At 41.6% G+C, this 19,112-nt stretch overlaps 1 protein-coding gene across 3 annotated transcripts in view; it reads left to right on the top strand.

Annotated features, from left to right (window-relative positions):
* The window catches only part of TSPAN4 (tetraspanin 4), a 405,419-nt gene that overhangs the window by 60,043 nt on the left and 326,264 nt on the right, over window positions 1-19,112 (top strand). The window contains exon 1 of one of the 3 annotated variants that reach the window (XM_017741868.1): window positions 373-476. The exons of the other annotated variants lie outside the window; for them this stretch is intronic. The gene's annotated coding sequence lies outside the window, so the exon portion shown is untranslated. Of the gene's footprint in view, window positions 1-372; window positions 477-19,112 lie in introns of those variants that run through there. 3 annotated transcript variants of the gene reach the window in all.

Below are 19,112 nucleotides of genomic sequence, written 5' to 3'. Positions count from 1 at the left end.
CAAATGAATCCTGCATGAAATATATCCAGTTTTAAATTTAACCGATCAGGCATTTTCACTGAAGTGTAGTCCCCAGCTGGCAAACATGTCCTGGTGCCCAGGGAGCTGGTTGTGTGCTGTAACTTTCTCTACTTTTATTCTCCAGCTCTTTATCTGGAGAATGAAAATTATTCCATCATGACAGGAACACTGGCCTTTAGAAAGCTCCTTTTATCTACACAAATACTTTCTGCGGTATTTTTCCACTTTTTCTTATCCATCTTAGAGCTGGATTAACTTCAGAAAGACCTTGTATGGAACTCTAAGGCACATTTATTTCTTTGACCAGTAAATCAGTATTATAGTTTCCTGGGGCCTGGAAAAGAGGGTATTACTATGGAGTTATACTAAGTCCACTTTCCTGAATGCTGAATTTCCGAGGAAAAGATATAAATCTCCCCTGTGAAGGAGAAGAAGCTATATGAAAAAGACTTCAGGTGCCTTATTCTCTTTGTGTTTATGCTTGCTTGCCTTTCTTTTCTACCTTCCTCCCTTTCCTCAGGTGTTGCTATGTATTACTTAATCTCCTTTGAGGTAAGTATAGCTTCTTTGTCACTGTGCAGAACACATTAGTATTCAGAAGAGCCTTTTCCTGTGTCAGAGCCAATATTTTGCTGCTTTGTAACCCTAACCTTCTTGGAACTCTCCAGCTAATATTTTTCTTTCCTTCTGTCTTTTATTGACTGTGGTACATTGAGTATTGCTTCCCTCCCCGGTAACTTTTTGGTTTTTATTCATGACTAATACATCCATTTTATGAAGGCATGAAACCTATTTACAGGGGAAAGCAAAGCTGGTTTCAGGGGCTTGATGGAAGTGACAATAGGAAGCACAGGCTCCTGAGTCATGTGTTTTGTATAGGTGAGGTCTAGCGTGCAGCAGAGAGGCACAAATTCCGTGGCTCCGCAGGATCCTTCTGGCTGTGTCCAGTCTGTTTGGGAAGAGTTGTGCTGAGGCTTGCTGGCCAGGGTTTGGGTGAGCAGAGAGGGTGACAAAATGGGATTCCATTCTCCTGGCTCATGCTAGAGGAGAGGAAATCCCAGCTGCTTTACACCTCTGTGTCTCTTCTCCACTGTTCTTTGTCTGCTTGCACTGCAAACTGCTTCAAGGAGAAGCTTTATTCCTGCAATGCCAGTACAAAACACAGCATGTGGAGCTTTGCATCCTGTCCCCTGCCTCCCTTTATTTTCCTTCCCTCTGTGTTCTACTGTCATTTTAGTAGACACTGCTGGAATTCCAGTAACCAAAGTTAGTTTGCACATTACTTTTCCCCCCTTCCCTCTCCTCCTCACCTTCGTCTTATAGCCTTGACACAATCTCAGAGTGTGCATGTTTTAGAAGGCTTGGAATTCGCATGGCATGCAAGGGAGGAGGGATTACTTACATGCTTTGCAAATATTTATCATCTTGGTCACATGTGGAAGGTCTCAAATAATTTCTGCCAGGATCTTCTCATCCACAGCAGATTTTTTGACCACAGAACTGACATTTATGGGGCATAATAGGCTGTGCAGGAACACCTGGGTAGTTTGCTGGTGTGGACAGGGCAGCCGCTTTGGTTCTGGTTGGTATCCCCTGAAGTTCTAAGGAGATAATACTTTGGGTTGCCAAGGTATTATGGTAGTGAGGGATTAAGAAAAGCGGACAGTTGATTGTGGCTGTAAGGAAAAACACTTTTTTTATTTGTTTGGGAACATTATTCCAGACCACCCTTGCTTTTGTCATAGTTTAAATGTGGTTGCAGTTCCTCTGGTTTCATCTGACATGCTCAGGGCCTGGATGAAATGCAGACCTGTGATTCAGGGTTGTGGACCAATGTTTTAAGTGTCTGTTCTGGTATCTCACTAGCAGTGTTGTCTTGTTCACAGCTGGTCCCTTAAAGGATGCAGCTAACTCGTCACATTTAGGCTATCGAGTCACTGGTTCAGTGAGTCAGTGTTGTTGGTTATTTGTGGTGAAGTGCAAAACACAAATAACATTTGTTCAAATAACATTTATTTTTCAGCAATCCACATTTTGATAACTCTCAGCCTTCTCTGTAATTTGCAAATAATCTAGTCTCAGTTTTGCACCTTCCCTTTGGTGCTCTCCCAGCCTTACAAGAACATTGTCCAACAAAACTGGAAATGGTCACCAGTGAGCTGTTCAGAAGCTTTTGATTCCCTGCTTTGAAAGTGCTGTAAATCTAGTTCGTAGAGACAAATCTGGCCACCTTGGCAAGTAAACAAAAACAATCAGCACACCAGAATTTTTCAAGATGAGGTAAAGCTCTTGACAGGAATAGAGCAGTAGGAGAGAGTTGGTGGTGGGGAAATCTGACAAGTTAATTTATTTTTGGTGTTTTAATTGGATCGGTTGGGAGACAGAAAGAAAAGATGGTGCAGGAGACAAGATGGAGTCCTGGGAAAGGGGAGCAGGGAAAGAAGTGTAAACATGACCAGCAAAATAATCTACTTGGTGTGCAAAGTCCATTTAAATGTAAATTACCCAAAGTGATTTTTTTAGTGGAATTTTTTATCAGTGCAGTGTAGAAAGACAGAATTATTTTCCCCCTTGTTTAAATACGTGATGCAGACAGCTGTAGAGGCTTACAAACATCCCTCATCTCTCTAGCTCCTCACACCCACTTCTTTCCTTTAGGCTCCTTGGAGCTGTTCCCTGCAGCAATGCTTCCAGGTAGTGACAGTGTGGATGTTCAGTCACCAGAGCCCTGTCAGGGCCAATTAACATCCTAATGACTGGCATGTACCATCTTGATAACATTCAGTCTGTGCTCTGTACCAGGGGACCTCTCCTCTTTAGAACCCATCTTGTCTCATCTGGACTGTACTGGTCATAGAAACCTGTAAAAAGAAACAAAAAAAAAAAAGAAAAAAGAAGAATATTTCCATTTCATCTTGTGTTCTGAGTCCCAGGGGCTTCAGCCATACTGTCCTTTCTTTTTGCTGAAAGTGATGAATCTTGGCTTCAGGGAGGGGACTCAAATCAAACCACTGCTCTTACAGGTACTGAGAACTTTGGGCTGAAGCTTCAATGAGGCAAAGTAATGCAGTACTTGTTCTTCAGAGCTCTGTTGAATGAGAGCAAAGACCAGCCACATAGTCTTTAAATACTGAGTGCCTGGCCAGTATAAGGACTAAAGTGATACTTTCCTGAAATTACTGCTACCTGTTGTTGTTTGGTGGTCTGCTGCAAAATCTATTCCAGTAGCATCTGCTGTCAAAACCGTGCTTTTGTCGTTCAATCAAACCAGAGCTGAATGCAGTCCAGAGATCTTTTGGGTAGCACAGGCCAGGGCATGCAGATGAGGAGATTTAGGGGAGGTTTCACAGCTACTCAGTGCATGGTGGGAGTCCAGGTTGTAAACGTGCCTCTCAGCACCCTTTGTGAGCGTGAAGATTGTCGAGGGTTTGCAATCTGCTCTGCCAGGCTGGAAGGGGAACATCTCCTCTAGCAGCAGCAGAGTTAAATGCTGCAGTATTAAATCACCCTATCCCCGTGCTGTGTTTCATTGTTCAGTGACAACACGCTTTCAAGAGAAACTCACGCATCTATCCTGATTTTCAGCCCTGAAAGTCAGTGTTCCTTCTTGTTAATGTGCGTTGCTGTCCAATCTTGCCATGTCCTAGCTCTTCAGTGGCTTAAATGAAGAGCTGTGATGCCAGGGCCAGCTGGTTGGCACAGCTGGCACAGCCACACTGGGTCATCTGGAGAGAGAGGTCAGCAGTTTAATGCTCCTTAAGAGGAGCCAAATCAGTGGCGATGCCAAAGAGTGGCTGAAGGGCAGTGTGTTAGCATGACTGGACTGAAGCTGCAATAGGGAGGATTTCAGTTTATGGGGCTGTGGACATGGCACCTTTCACTGGTAGCAGAATGCTTGAAATGGCATTGCTAACATTCTGAGGACAAAAAATATTTTCTTCCCTGTAAGGGGCAGCAAATCATGAGTGTGAGCTCTGGAGAGCGAGTGAACAGGAATTACTATTTTTAAGGTCATAACTGTTCTTAAAACACACACAAAAAATAGCCCTGCCATCCCCTCGCCCAGTGTGCAAGGCTGAAAGACAGCACATTAACATATCCACATGGTGCGTATGTTATTTTTAACATTGCTGTGAGAATTTTCCTGAATTTTTTGAATGGCGTTTGCATTTACTATCAGAATGCTGTCATATCATGACTTTTGAAATCCTAAGCTTAATGTTTTGATGTGATCTTCTGCCATGTCACAAGAACTTGATGGCCAGGAAGGCTGCAGGTACGTAGATAGGAGCACTGTGTTTGTTCTAGTACTTGCCTGCACCTCTTGTCTCTTCTGGATGTGTCCCCAGAAGACCTAAACCTGTGCCCTGGAGCCTTTTCTTGGAAGTGCCACCTTGAATGTCACGGTATCTGCTACAATCTGGTTTGTAATGCACTGAGCCAGCTCTCATGTGCATGAGGTATAGTAAATCTGCAAGGCTGATTGACTGCATGCTCACAAAGTACCCAAATAGAAGCCCTCCTAAAATGGTCCCATGATTTGAACTCTTCCTCTTGTGATTTCTTATGTGCATGATTTAGTTTGTAGATGCCTGAGACTGATGCCCTCTGTCCCTCTCTTCTGCGTCCCTGAGCATCCCCAAATCAGACATTCTAGGCATCACACGATCACAATAGGCTGCTTTTTCCAGGGGATTTTGCATTAAACCCTACTGAAGGTCACACTTAGTTTTTCTTTACAAACATGAAGGCCAAAAATTGAAATTAAAGCAGAACCTCTAATAAAAGTGTGATTATTTTACATTGATCTCTCTTGAGAAGCTTAGGTGCTTAGTGAAGTGTCAAGTATGAGATGAAATGGGCAAAGTTGGCAGAGCTGATGTAAAAGATGGATAATAACAGGGCAGATTTTCCCACGTTAGTCTGCCTATATTCCTAATCCTGACCTAGAGCTATTCTACCTCTCCCTTCAGAGTAAGGCAGTAACTAGGTTTCTGTGGCCTGTTTAACAAGAGGATAGTGCCCTGCTGCTTTCCAAGACGCGTATGAGAAGAGAGCATGTAAGCTCCCCGGCAAGGATTCAGGGGCTCTGACACAGATTTTGGCAGCTAAGCACATCTATCACCTGTAAGACAGGGGCTGGTTAGTTGCCCATGCTGCAGAGAGGGGCAGAGCGTGAGCCAGCCCTCCTGTCCCAATGGAGCTTCACAGCCTTCAGAGCAATCTGGTTTCTCTGGAAAGGACTGAAGCCAGAGGCTGAGAGTTAGGGATTGAGGGCTGCGGCTCGAGGGTGATCCCCAACTGCCCAGGAGAACATAAATCTCATTGGTGTGATTATAGACATATCTATTGTGGCCAAATCTGCAAAAATCATGTAGATCTCTAACTCCCACTGATCTTGGGAGGATTAGGTGCCTACATGACTTTGTACATCAAAACTGCCTGCTTCAGTTCTTCTTTTGCAAAATCAATAAAAAACTATGTCTTCTTTTTACCTCCAAGTCTGGCTTTGTAAAGATGCTCGGATTTATCCTGAAGATTTGTTTCTAAATCAGTGGGGACATGCTCTCAGTTGGGGCTCTCATCACAGGGTAATTACTGCTTTATGTCAGGGTACAGAGGTGTCACACACAGGTTTCTGCTCAAGCACATAGTCAAAAGTCAGAATCTGCAGCTCAAATGTGGTCAAACCAATAATCTGAGCACTCAGTGGTTTTCTGTAGTGCAGGACAATTCCCAGAGATTAATGTAAATGTAAGAGCCTTTCTAGTGGAAGCAAACTACAATCCTATGATTGCATTAGACATTTCAAATGGCTCTGTAAAGACTTGGCAACTACATATTTTTGAAGCACATTTATTCTTGGCGCAGCTTAGATTCTAGCTCAGTGATGAATTACTTTAAACTTTAAAATGAACTCCTTGTCCTGATGTCAGGATGGATTGTGATCTTAAAGGTGACTTGTAAGAGAAAACAAATATTTATTTGGCTTCTGAATTTTTTCATTATATAGTAGGTAAAAAGAGCACAAAGAGCAGACACTTCTTGAAAGCATCAGTGGTGGCTGAAGGAATACTAAAAAAAAAGCATTTCCAAATATCAGATCCATATAGTTCTTTCAGACTTGCAAAATTTCCTTCTGAGCCAAGTTCCCTTTCTTTCATGTCCACTTCAGTTAAAGACTGAGTTTTTTTCTTTATTTGTTTCAGAGTTTCAGTGTCCTTTCCAGGTAAAGTACAGGAGCTTGCAATGTCTATTCCCAGGACACCTGTGGAGGAGACTTGAAGTTGGCTATGCCAGTTACAAAAAGCTGGCTGCTAAAGAGGTAGGAAAAGGAGAGCTTAGAGTTAAATTTAAAATTTATCCAAATACTTGGAAGGAAGAAAGCTGCCATCATCTTGCTACTCAAAAAACTCATCTTTTTCAATCACTGAGACTGATTTTAATCCCAGTTGTGGTCTGTATTTGTTCTGTACAAGTTGTTTTTTACCAAGTGACTGATAAAGTCTTGTCTCAGCATCATACTGTAAATTAAACTTAAAAGCCACACAACCTGATGTGATGGCTGATTTTTGTCCAGAAGCAAAATACCCACCCTAGCATCTACATTTTTGAGGTACAGACTAGGATGTTTTGCTTATTTCCTGCTCCACCCTTAAGCTTACTGCTTAACTGCTTACTCATTCTGTGTACACATTTAAGGTGTTTTCATGAATCTCTGGAGTTAACTGGTGTACCTTGTGTTTATTAGGATAAATGTTTTGTCAGCAATAATCTTGAATATCAATAATTAATAATTTATGCTTATGACTTTTATTGAATTTGTGGTGTGTATCATTCTTAGTGTGGCATCATGGCATGGTATTTAGACAGAGTCTTTTCATGAGGGAAATCTGGTCTCTGTCTGCCTTTGAGTTTGGGCTTCTTGTGGGCAGAGCTGTGCTAACAAATTCTTGGTCTATCCAGCTGTAAGAGTCCATAGATAGTCCATATCTTAAATCTGTGGCTGCAGCAAGTTGAGAGGACATGTGAAAAACAACTGTCTCAGCACACACTCTATAACCTGCTTGATTTGCTGTAATCTGTTGATGGATCTGATATCCTGATGTATATCCCTTGACTGGCCACATCTGTGTTGCATTTCAGCATCTGGGACTACTGTGGAAACCAGCAGTTCTGCAGTGGGTTTTTGTGAGGTAGAAAACAGAACAAGTTGCTTTTCTATTAGAATATATTCACTCTCTGTTTTGAGTATTTTCAGTTGGCTGCAGATTCGTTGTGAAGCAGTATGATGTACTTTTGTGGCCAGCAAGGAGAGAATTTCTGAGCTTGGTTTTGGGCTTGTACTTTGTACAGTGTATAAAGACTTTGTAAAGTTTTCGAGTGGTTCTGGAATAGGATTGGTAGCAGAACTGCCATGCAGTCTGTAGTCTGCTGATGCAATCTGTAGTTCTGCTGGATGAAGAGGTGTCAAGATACAGTAGTTACCTCACAGTGAACAGCAGGAAAGATGGTACTTCTGTTCTTAGGCTTCTTGAGCTGTGTCTCATTGTGACCAAGGAGTCTGTAGAGTCTGATGGACTAATTCCTAGGCCTTGCCCTGTGCAGCCCTGGGTGGCTTGAGAAATGAATGGGGAGCATGAGGGAATAGTGGCCAGAACATGAGTTTTGAGGACCATGCTCTATTGTTGCAAATTAGATGAAAGTAGGTTGGTTTTGTTTCTGTGTCTGGGAGGGACAACAAAGAACTTAAATGCTGTCACTGGCTGCCTGGAAGGCAGCTGTGCCCTCAGGTCCATTGTGGCTGGCTGACTACAAGCTCAGACAGTACTTAAAATGCAATCCTCCCAGGACTGCCGGCGTTGAGGCGCCAGGGCACAGTGCTACAACAGCGATCTGCAAAATGTCTGGTTGTGCACTTCATTTTGGCCTGTGTTTCTCCTGAGACAGTTCGTTGTCTGTCACAGCTGTATGTTTTCTCCCTGTTCCAAGAATATGGTTACAAATACTGTGTTTCTGGCTTATTACTTCGAACATTTTTTCTACCACTTCACAGGGCTTCCTTTTGCACCACCCAAGTGCAGAACACTCATCTTTGCTGTCAGGTCTTCATAGCCCGCCCCTGCCCTGTGTATCTTGTCCTGTGCAGCGCTGAGACATCACCCCCCATCTGCTCTGTCAGCCTTGAGTCTTCATTGTCATGCAGTTCCAAAAAACCTCCTTCGTGTTTTCTTCCATGTCACATCTGGCAAGAGGAGCTCTGCTTAAAGGTCACCAAAACTGACAACTTTTCTCATTCTCAGTCTTCCCATAGCACTCTGCTGTGCCAGCAGCAAGCTGGGAGATGAGACAGCTGCTACATGGAGAGTACCTGCAAAGCTCAAGGGAGAAGCTGCTGAGTGTCAGAACTGCCTGTGTCCCCCTTTTTTTTTGCTTATGTCAGTACTCTGTTGCTGCCCAGGGAGGAGCAGAGTGTCAGAACTGCCTGTGTCCCCCTTTTTTTTGCCCATGTCAGTACTCTGTTGCTGCCCAGGGAGGAGCGTACCTGCAAAGCTCAAGGGAGAAGCTGCTGAGTGTCAGAACTGCCTGTGTCCCCCTTTTTTTTTGCTTATGTCAGTACTCTGTTGCTGCCCAGGGAGGAGCAGGGTGTGGAAGGGGGGAGAGCACTGCCTGCTGGGGCTGGCCTGGTCCCTGCTGAGCCACTCTGCTCCAGCTCCTCTAGCACCAGCAAGGCTGCCTCTGCTCAGCACTCCTCAGCCTTAAGTAAGGGGTGCCTTCCTAAGAAGCTTTCAGTTGGGGAGTGATGCCATCGTGGTAAGCTCCTTCACATGTCTCCCTCAGACTGTATGAATTCCCCCAGGGACCTTAGTTGACAAGTCCTTTAGGACAGGGCCAGTGTCCCCCTAACTTAGTGCCCACTGTGTTTGGTAAGATGCTTAGCAAAATATGGAGGAATGCTCAACAATTCCTTCACTACTTCCAGTGCTGGTCACTATAAGCTTGTTTAAGCTCTGTCCTTCTCTCTTGCCATGGAAAAGCACAGTGAAATTTATATTTTGCATAAGAGGGAGCGCACATTCCTTCATTGATGAGAGAAATAGTGCTGGCTCTGGTTTCAGTACTAACAGCAACCAAAGCCCCCCAAAAGAGAATTTTTCTCTGTTCCACTCCCTTGGTAAACAATTTTATGTGCTTTTTGTCTCATTATGTTTTATTTGCCCCAGTTGTTTGTATATATAAAGAGACTAAAGTAGAATTATTGAATAAAGTCCCTGGTGTTGAATCTATGTGTTTCTCATGTATGGCTTCACATGGAGGGGTTTTTTTAAATTATTGTTTATAAGACACTGTGTATTGTACCTCCTCCCAATGGTTGCACTCCCCCAGACGAGCTAGCATCTGCTCCTAATGCTTTTACCTTAGCTGGCTATAATTCTGTTCTAACCTGGGAAATATTTCCTTCTAGTGTGGCCAAATGATACATGTAGCTCTGTTATTGATATGTGTGCATCACAACTAAGTGTCTGATTGAGAATCTGCATGGGATTGTGAATCTTTCATTGATTTCTCCATAGGTTTTGACTGTACCTTTCATAACCTATCGTTCTCGGTGAATCTGTCCTGCTCTGTTTACTTTGCTTCACGAGATAAGGATCATGCTGTTCCTTGGTGAGATGTATTCCTGGGAGCCTTCCTTTTTTCACCTGTGCAGTGATCATTTCATGTTTTAGCAACCTGATGCTAATAAGTGCTGCAGCATTAGCTGTGCCTTGGAGACAAAGCCACTGTAATACAGCTCCGATGTACCCATGGGTTTTACGTGGTACAGCCAGGGTGTAAATGGGTGACTGTGGCTGCCCTTAATCTACATCAAAACTCCCCCAATACTATGTTTGTGAAGGGATGACATATCACTCTGTACTTTGCTTATCTTGCTCATCTCTTATGATCCTTCCTTGTTAATCCCTAGTTGCTATAGTGAGTTGTCTTTGTGCTCCTCTTTACCTTTTGTCCCACTGATATTTTTGCAGCTTCTTTATGTGTATGTCTGGCTTTTCTATCCCCGTTTTTTCCAGTGGTTTCTATTCTTGGCTATGTGGATGTCACTTTCCATCTTACTCCTTCGTGTTTTATGGCTGTTTTTCATCTCATGTGGCACTGGACTCCTCTGTGGAGCGGAGTGGGTGCTTTGGATGTGCATGCAGCTAAACAAAGACCATCAACTCAGTCTTCCCTGGCAGCTGGGAGGAAGATTACAGGAGCAGGATTTGTATCAGGATGGTTCACCGATGTAGTCACAATTCAAGCATTTGGCTGGGTAAGTGTTCGTGGGAACAGACTGCAGCCTGGTGAGCCTGAGGAACCAGGCAGCTAGACTAAAGGAAAAATGTAGAACCAAGGGCCAGTGACATGTGCTTTGCACCAAGATTGCAAAGTCCCTGCTCCTGTTTTGAACACAGGCACTCAGCTTCTACAGAATTGGAGTTTTCTCTGTAGCCCACATTAATTTATTACATTCATGTATTGAGCTGGCTGCATTCAGTATGTCGATTGAATGGAGAGATGATTTAAAAACATGAAGTGTTCTGGAGAGAGATTAAACTGTTTCCTTGTTCAGTAGTTCATATCTCTCGATCAGCCATGAAAATTGAAACAGCAAATATTAATAAATTAATTGACACATTTGCTACTCTCATTGTAATGATACAGCCAATCCACAAACAGTCATATTATGAGTCATATCTTCAGAAGCAGGAGATATTTTTTAAAATGTGGGGTTATTTCACAGTATTGGGTTTTGTTTTTAATTTGTCCTCTGCTTTATGAACATTTAGGCTTATTATTACCAGGCTTTCTTCTGCAGTCAGGAGGAGCAGAAACTTAGTTTGTCCTTTTTTTTTTTTTTTTGTAATGACAGGGCACTTACACTCAAGAGGAGACCTACAATAATAGTAAAAATTGACAGACCTACAACTTTTTCTGTGTTCTTTTAGTTATGATTTAAAGCACTTTAAAGATTCAGCTTTCTGTGACAAGCAGTGAATAATGTTAATTGAGGCTTCTTGAAAAACATTTATAGTTGTCACTTTCCCTCCATTCTTTCCTTTCCCCACTCCCACCCCTCTTTTACCAAATTCAGAAGTTGTTATAACAACATCAGCCATCGCTTTCTCAGTTGTCAGTGCACAAGGACAACAGTGCTTTGGACAGGAAACCTTAGCAGGGTAAGTTCCCAAAACTTCCTCAAAGATCTTGTTGCAATTTCTTGCCCTTGTTTAGCTATTTGTGTGGGAGGATTATTTTCCTAATGTTTTGATGGCTGTGTTAGAGCTGTAGTACTTTACTAGGGCCTGATACTAATAAATCACAATTGCATTATAAAAAAAATCCCAGTAGCCAGATTTAAAAGCACTTTGAAGTATTGTAGAGGTTCTTTCTATACTGAGTGGCCAGGTGATAAAATGACAGTTAAAATGAATCACCACTGAATGCAAAGCATTGCATGTAAAAAGAAAATAACCTTCTTCCCTTCCCTATCAAAAACCCCACAAAGTACGTGAGGATAGTGATGATGAGTCATACCTCAGCTAATGCTGCCTTGGGAAAGTTGCTCCTAATAAGTCTTTGGAAGAGTAAGCACCGTGTTCAGAGGTGATTAAAGAGGCAAATAAAATGAAAGATTTTTTTTCTGCTGTGTGTGAATTCATCAATTTCTAGACTCGTCAGCCTGGAAAAGAGGTAAATTAGAGGTCGCAGGAGAAGGCTAATGAAATCATGAAGGAAGAAGAGAAGATGAATTAGGGAATGAAGGTTCACCTTCTCATAAATAAGGCATTATAAACTATCCAATGAAATAAGTAGTAGATATTAAGTAAATGGAAATACATTTTCCTGCAACATGGAACGGAGCTGTGGAACTTACTGCTACATCATATTGTTGAGTGTAAAAGCATACACAGACTGGAGAGATTCATGGGCTGTAAAACAGAATAGTTCAACCCCAGCCTCTAGCTGAGGAGCCATAAGCTTGTAGTAGTCAGCTGGAACTCTTTAGGAAAGGGAAATGTACATCCTCTTTAAGGATGTAGCGGGAGGAAGGTAATGCTACCTTCTCCTAACTTCTGACTCCTACCATCTTTGCTTCCACGTTCCTGCGGGGCTGGTTTCTTGTGTTTGTGTGTGAGTCTGTGTATCTGAACAGCTTCGAGTCACGGAAACACATTCCCATTCCCCTTGTCTTCACAGACGTGTGCACATTTTTCTGCAAAGCTTTTCTCCGTAATTAGATTGCATCTGTGTTATTTCAGTGAAACGGGATCTTGGTGCAGATTACATTGTGCAGAAAAATCCACGGCGATGCACCGAGGAAAATCTCCACTAGTTGTCACTCGATCCCCATTTTAAAGCTGACTTCAAGACCAGTTCGAGCTTCTTTCTCTTCGAATGATCTCCTGGGCCCCAAATAACAAATATCTGGAACAAATTTTGCTACAGAGTCCTTCTAAAACATGGTGATAGGAATAAGTTGAAATCCAAGAGATGGCAGTGCCTGCAAGTGTTGTTCTGTGGGTTTTGGCTTTCTAAATAACTACCCTTAACAGCGCATTGCCCAGGGTCAGAGCTAGTGTGGGAACTGCTGTACACACACTGCATGCCAGATCCTCTCTCTGGAGGGCTGATGATCCCAAAGGACACGTTCCCTCCAGGAGAAATTACAGAAGAATGAAAAGGGTGTGGTGGTGCCAGGGTTAGCTTGTGATCAATGTTTTCTTGGGTTAGCAGAACTGTAAAGGATTGTGGCAAAAGGGTGCCAGCTGTGATGAAGAGGAAGGGGTTCAGTAGAGGTATTTTGCAGCTTATTCCCAGGATAGTTTTCTTTTTCTGGTCTCACATCGAAAAAGCACCTAGATTTTTAACCAGAGGAAGGTAAACTCTTTCACAACTCGGTGTTTTGCCTGCTTATATTTCTTTGGTACTTGCATTCAAAGCCAGCACGAGTTTGAGAAAAATAATAAATGTCATAAACTTGATAAACGTCTTTTTTCTTCTGCTGTCTTTAGCTCTCCCTGTCACAGGTTCAGTTTTGGAGCTCACATGTTTTATTGTTTGTGTAGAAGTAGTGTTGTGTTGAACAAATCATGTTCTGCACCGGTTGGTGCTTGATGCTGTGAAGCGAGGAAGGAAGACTCTTCTTGTCTTGAAGAGTTTGCTGTCTGAGTAAATTACAAGAAAATGCAAACATGACATAATTCAGACTTTTAATTCTTTGTTATATTTGCAAGGTAGTGGTCAGTGATGGAGCCTGGGAGTAAGAGCAGTTAGGATGTCCTGCACCCTGCTCCCACATGCTCACTCTATAAGTACCATCATGTGCACACCAGGAATAACACAGAGCAAAGCAGCCTGAGTTGCTGTGGCTGCAAAGGTGTGATTTGTTCCTACAAATCAGTTGCTGTTTCCAGTCGCTCAGTGCTTAAGTAGTAGGCAGAGCTTGTTTAAAAGGGAAGAAAACCCCAACAACAAAAACCCCCCAACCTAACAACCACCATAAAACCCCCAAAACAAAACTAAAAACCCACAACCAAAATGAACAAAAAATTGACCCCCAAGCCCACTGACAAAATCAAACCAACCCCCTCCCATATTTCAGGATTTAAAGAAAGAGGTTTCCTTTTTAAAGTAATGAAACTGGAAGAATTTGTTTTTTAAACACTTGTTCACTGTAATGGTAAAAGTGTTATCCTTAGTTACTGCTATAAAATTTAATAGAAAGTGTTCTGTAATCCATTTTCTCTTCTCTCTTCTTCTCCTGAAAGGAGTAAAAAAAATCAGCTCAAATTGAATTGCTCTCAAGGTGTTTCTTCAAGGTTAGAGAATGTTTCCTGCTCCAGCTACCCATTTCCTTTGAAATAACTATGTTTTGGAAATTCTGTGAGCCCAGGACATCAAAATGAAATTCAAGGGAACAAGGGTGTGTTTGAGACCAATGGGCAGGGTGTTCATGCATTTGTATCCCAGGACTTACTATGTTTCATTTATATACTGAGAAAAGATGGGGATATTTATTTGCATGAAAAATGAGTATTTTATCTCTATTATATCAGCTGATAATTTGATTGCTTTGTTGAAACCTTTATTACACATCTTTGTCTAATACTTTCTTCATTCTTTAATTTTCTAAAAGCTGTTTGAAAACCATGGAGATTAGGCAATCCCTTCCCCCACGTTACATTTTAAATATAGAAGAAAATATTCAGAAACTTCTCATTGCTCTTGATTGCCTTTTAATTATTTTATGCTTTAATTAAGTCTCACCATTCCTCATTAAGGGTATTGTTCAGGAACTGTTTTAGTAATCCTGCACAAGCAGCATCTGTGAAAGCTTTTGGTAGCTGTTGCCTTGGTAAGGAGAATTTTCACTTATAAAAGCAAGTACCACATGACGAGTTTTGGTGCCCTGTGTCGCCTGGGGAAGCTGTGGGGCAAAAGTTAGAACCCCAGATTTATAGGATGCCTAGGAAACAAGTTCCTGAAGCTGAGCAGCCTTGCCTGGAAATAATGGTTGTGCTAATAAAGTGACCATTTGCATGGTTTATGCTGCACAGCTCATAATCTCTATTAGCAAATTTGATGGCATTCTTGATCCAAGCCACTTTGTAATAAAATCAGAGGTGCCAGACAGTGACTTCTTAGGTGCTTAGATCATTGTCTCCTGTGGTAGCAAAAAGTCTGAGGCAGGGATCAATGCATTGGGATGCATGAGACAGCTCACACCTGCCTGCCTGCACGGGGAGAGAGGGGGGAGCTGCTGCCAAGGCCAGAGATGTCCGTACTCCCTGTGACACCGGTGTAAGGCGACCTGGAGGGTCTCTCTCCTTCAGCTCAGTCACTGACTCTTCAACTGTTGCACAGAATTTATTCTACCACTGCTAGACCTGGAGCTCAAGTGAGAAATTCCTGGGTCACTGTAACATGAATAAAGTACATGCTAAATTGATCAACTACAGCTGAGAGTAAGTCTGCAGTGCAGCTGCTTAACTAAATTTAAAGCTTAAGGATCACCTTGAAGAGAAGTTTGAGGAGCAGTAAAGTTTTCCAAACAATGTCCATGCTGAGGCAGTGCCTAGGTAACTTGGTAGCAAGGTGAAAGAAGCCTGGGAAGTTGCAGTAGCATTGTGGGAGGCTTTGCCAGCTTGTCCGCTATACTGGATGTGTGTTCAGTTTGCAGATTTGTCAAATGAAAGTGCTGTAGTTAAATTCTCAGTAGAATGAGCCTCTGTCTCCTTGGCTGACACATGTAGAGCACCCTGCTTTTGCAAAGGTCAGTATTAGCCATAAAACTCATGTAGGTAACTTAGCTCAAGGCATTGCCATGAGCATGATATAATTTGGTTGAACACCTCATGGTGATCAGTCTCATGTGGGGTCACTCCTCTCTCTTGCACAGAGAAGCAGAGATGATCTGCTGTCTTTGTGTGTGTGTATGCAAAAAAACCCAAGTAGTGTAGCACACTTCAGGGTTGAAGTTGTGTACAGCACTGTCTCAACCCTCGTTGACATTTTGGGTATTCAGCTGTGCATAAGTGAGAGTCTGCCTATCAGTTCATCGGGGAATCTAGTAAATGAGGAACTGCTGTAATTAAAATCTTGCTGGTGTGAAATCCTACTGAAAATACTTAGCATCTGCCGTGCAGTAATCCTTAAATACTTAACAAGCTTTTGACTTTCTTATGAGGAGGTAAACATCAGTATCTCCCATGTTTCAGAGACTGGTATGCAGAAGAGTCAAGTGACTTTTCTTACTCATGTGCAGTGAACCAAAAAAGAGTTCTTTGATCAGGATTTTAACTTTAATGTTGAAGGGCCGCATACATGCAGTCACAGTTATTACAACCTGTAGAGCAAAGTCTTATCTGTTCTAGGTGGAATATGAGTTTTAGCTCCTTGTCAGTCAAGGAGAGATCAAGTGACTTTTTCTGGAAGAAATGAACAGTCTTACACTGTTGCAAAAGAAAAGGAGCTCTGGCTGTAAATTCACCTCTTTCTTGCACAGATTTTTTTTTTTTTTTTTTTTTTCATCAGTGAAAGAGCAGAAGTGCTTGATTATTTAGGAAAGAAACTTTTCCTCAATCAAGACTATAAGGACACTTTGAAAAATACAGGTTAGAGCCTTATGTAGCATGTAAACCGTATCAACATGCTGTGAGTGGCTTATTGTAGAAGCAGGATACTTGAAAGAGTCAGATCAGTAATAAAGTGTAGCTTGACCAAGATCTGGTTTAAAAAGGAGTTGAATAATTGCTGCAAATGGGAAAATATTTCAAGTGGAATGTAAAAGACTCCTTCACCTTCATGGAAATGAAATTGCATTTCACATAAGCTCCTGGAGACTGATAGCCAGAACCTGCCTTTAAGCTTGGAAGGGGTGATGGGGCAGAAATCCGAGATGAATTTGGAGGTTGTATAGCCCAGGTATATATTGTGAATAGACTCTGAGAGACTATAGGCAAACCTTGATGAGACTGAAGAGAGAAGAAAAATGATCAAAAAACTGACAGAAATTTAAATTTAATCTTAACAGAAGTCCCTGCTACTTCAGTGTATTCTGATAGGCTTTTTTTGTGGCATCCTGCTTACCAAGCTGTATCTGGAAAACCAGATCATGCTTAGAGAAGTCATCTGGAGTTCTGCTGTGATTCGTTATCTCTAATTATGACTAAAACATTTAGTCAAAACAGCTGACAAATACATGTATGGTGTTCCTTATTCTTAGCTCTAGGTTTACAAACCTCCATTAGAACATCATTACAAGATTCATAGAATTGCCATATTTTCAACATGAAATTGGCTTTTTTTTTCCTACAAGAAAGCTCATTGTGAAGTCACTGAAATGTGAGTTATTTCTAAGGGGGTATGTTGCCTACTCCTAATACTGCAGATGAAGTAACTGATCACATACTGCAAGTATTAACTGAATATGCAGCAAAATAAATACAAGCCAATAAAATTTGCTTATCTTCCAGCTGAAATGTAGCTGTGGAGGGTTGCTGTGGTACCCATTTTAGGTAATACAATAAAGTTTGAAGGGTAGAAGGAGGAATTGATGATACCCTTCTGTGAAATTTGAGGAAGACTGAAGCACAACCCATATAATACATTTGTTATTATTTATAGACTTTTATTTAAAGGTTTCTCGGTGGATGAGTTCCAAGACTTCTGTTGTCCTTAAAGAGTTCAGTCTGGCAGTCAGCGAGTGTGTGGTGATGATTCATCAGGTGTAGTGAGCTCGAATAAATTTTTGACAGATGCAATTAAGCTGTGCATCTTAGCAACATTTTTCTTAGCTACAGGTCAATGTACTCTCCATTTGTTCAGGGCTTTCTCTTAAGTGACAAATGGTGCAAGACAGCTGTTTTGGAAATAGGACTCATTCAGTGTCAGAGGTGAGAAAACACTTTTTATTGTTTATAATGGAAAGGCTAACACCGGGGTCCCCACAGAGGGAGCTTTAGGAAGCTCTGCAGCTTTATACTATGTGGGAGTTATAGGAAACCTTTTATTGTGGGGGGCAAATAATAGTTAATCCTTCTTCCCTTAGTCCTTGATCTCTGGTAGTAGAGAATAAAAGAGGCGTTCTTACAGCATGTGATCCCTTTATCAGGAATTTATTTCCTCTTTTGCATAGTCTCTATGCATGCTGCCCACTGGGAACTGTATAAAGCAGATGACTTCATATCTCATGATGGATTTCAAGCAGTCTTCTGTGCTGTTTTGTAACAGTCCTGCAGACCAATACAAGTATGCAGAAGATGGCAAGAAACAGAGGAATGCATGTCCCCTCTGAGCCTCTCTGTCCCAACAGACCTGTTCAAGGGTTAGCAGTTGATGGATTTTCTTTAGTTTCCTTTTGCAGCCATCTGAAGGCACAAAATATGATTTGGTGTTGAAAATTGGAATGACTTAAAGGAACTGTCATTAAAATGCTAAGCCTGTAGGAACTGTATTCACTGGGAGGAAAAATGCCAGATGTTTCAGATATAGTAGATGTTGAGGAGAGATTAATTAATAATTTGTGTGTGTATTTTCTATGACTAAAGTTCACATACTGAGAAAAAGTGATTAGATCTGTTTATTAAGGGTTAGTGTAGAAAAGTTGTTGAAAAAGTGAAAAAAGTGATAATGAGTTTTCACTGCACTGTTAATGAATCACATAAGCATGGTAATAAACATAGTGAATTCCAGCTTTTAAGGTATATCATTCACTGACTCACACTGTCTTTACTCTTTAGGTGTACTCCTTAGGTGTTTATCTAAAAATATGTATGTGTTTATATATGTGTGTATGTGTCTATATACCTATTTATATATTTATGTGCATATATAAAAATAAGATAGAGCAGCCTCATAGATCTGGATTTGTAGAACAAAACAGTGCTGGAGGACTCACGATGTGCTGGCCTGCACTGTCTGCTGAGACTGCTTGTCAGCCTGTGTGGCTCTAACCCGTGTTTGAGCAGGAGTAGTGACTGTGTAGGTATGGTGTTTTCAGACAGGCACCTCGTGATAACACTGCCATGTTTCTCTGTGGACATTCCCACAATGTGTACCTGGACAAAGCCACGAGGATCCTTCCTAGTGCAGTCCTTACTACTCAAATAAAAGCAAAGAGCATCAGACCAATTGCATTGTAACACAAAAGTGCACATTTATATGCTTAACTTTACTGCTTTTGGGGTGTTTTAATTTGAATTTTTCTCCTTGAATGTGAAGCATCCTCATTTCACGGTTGGCAGCTTTGTTTATTTTGTTAAATGTGGCATTTCCTCTTAGAGCTTTCACAGGCTGCTCAGCTCGAGGAACTTGCATGTTCTGTCTTCTGAGCCTTGGATGCTGCTCTTCAGTGTGTCTTGTCTGTTGTGTTGTCTGTGTGAGTTCATTTATTCTGTTAGTTAAAAAGAATCAACTTCAGATTTTGTTTTTCTGGATTTTCTCCTTAATTCCATTTAGAAATTGGCCCACCTTTCTCTTGATCCTTGTTTAAAATCAGTTGATGCAAAAAGATGTGGAAATAGTCATGTGGAGGGTAGAAT

Source organism: Corvus brachyrhynchos, unplaced genomic scaffold (assembly GCF_000691975.1).
Source record: "Corvus brachyrhynchos isolate BGI_N302 unplaced genomic scaffold, ASM69197v1 scaffold115, whole genome shotgun sequence".
In the NCBI taxonomy this organism is placed as follows: domain Eukaryota; kingdom Metazoa; phylum Chordata; class Aves; order Passeriformes; family Corvidae; genus Corvus; species Corvus brachyrhynchos.
Note: the sequence above shows the minus strand (reverse complement) of the source record. Positions and strands in the feature narration are given on the sequence as shown.